The following is a 1,186-nucleotide window of genomic DNA, read 5'->3' as shown; positions in this document are numbered from 1 at the left end:
ATCCGACCTACGCACCATGGAACGACGGAAGACTTGATTCCCATTCAGCCGAGCCTTGCGACACACTTCAGTGGCCTCTAATGTTTCCAGGGAGATGGAATTCTGCCTTGTTCTTGGGCGTACGCCAATGGACTCCTGAGCTGCTTCGAGTGTTACACGCTTGAAGAACTCCCAGAGCAACTGGGTCCATCAGGTTGCTGGGTTCTGTGAATCGGTCAGAGACTGCCATGGTGAACCCACGGGCACACTCCTCCTCCCTTAGTCTGTCCAAGTGAAACACCTTAGGGTGGCCTCTGGAGGGACGGGGAGTTTTGAAGTGGACCCGCAGGGTAGCCACAAACAGCCTATGGTCGATGCCACAGAACTCGGCACTCCGGTAAACCCTGCAGTTCTGGAGGATCCTCCATCACGTGCTAACAAGAATGTGGTCGATCTCCTTGGCCACTGTACCCGTATCGCTGTACCAAGTCCAGCGATGCGGGTTGGAGCGCTGGTACCAGGAGCCAGAGATCCTCATTTTCTGGGACCTAGCAAAGTCCCGGGGAAGGAGGCTATTCTCTCTGCTGGGATCAGCTCCCGAACCATGGGGGCCGACAGACATCTCGTAGCCAGCTCGGTCACAGCCGGATACCGCATTGAAGTCGCCCAGAACAATGCGAATATCTCGCCAGGGGGCAATCGTCTGCCACAGGTGCAAGTTGGGCGTAGAACGCCTCTTTCACATCAATTTTATATACATCGATAGGAGCGTATACAGCAATAAGAGACAAGAAGCCAAAAGCATGCTTCAGTCTCAATGCCATAATACGCTCATCAACCGGTGTCACCTCGACTACCGCGGGCTGAAGTCAACTGGAGATGGCTATGGCTACACCCTGGAGGTGATGACCATCGCTGCGGCCCGACCAGTAGTAGGTGTAATCACCCACACTGATCGTGCCGCTACCAGGTCTTCTCACCTCAACTCCCAGTCGCTTCAATTCCCGCGATAGCAGAGGTAACCGCTCATCCTGCCGCAAGGACCGGATGTTCCAAGCGCCTACCCGGAAAGCACGCCTGAGATTATGCCTCGAGTGGTCACTCCGGGTGCACGCCACCTCTGCCGCCCCCGCCGACACAGCCCCAAATAAAGGGGGTCGGCAGGCTGTGGGACCACCCATCCACCTGTGGGGTTCCCGAGGGCTTT

Source organism: Penaeus monodon, chromosome 2, assembly GCF_015228065.2.
Source record: "Penaeus monodon isolate SGIC_2016 chromosome 2, NSTDA_Pmon_1, whole genome shotgun sequence".
Lineage (NCBI taxonomy): Eukaryota > Metazoa > Arthropoda > Malacostraca > Decapoda > Penaeidae > Penaeus > Penaeus monodon.
The sequence above is the reverse complement of the archived record's forward strand: the minus strand, read 5'-3'. Positions refer to the sequence as shown.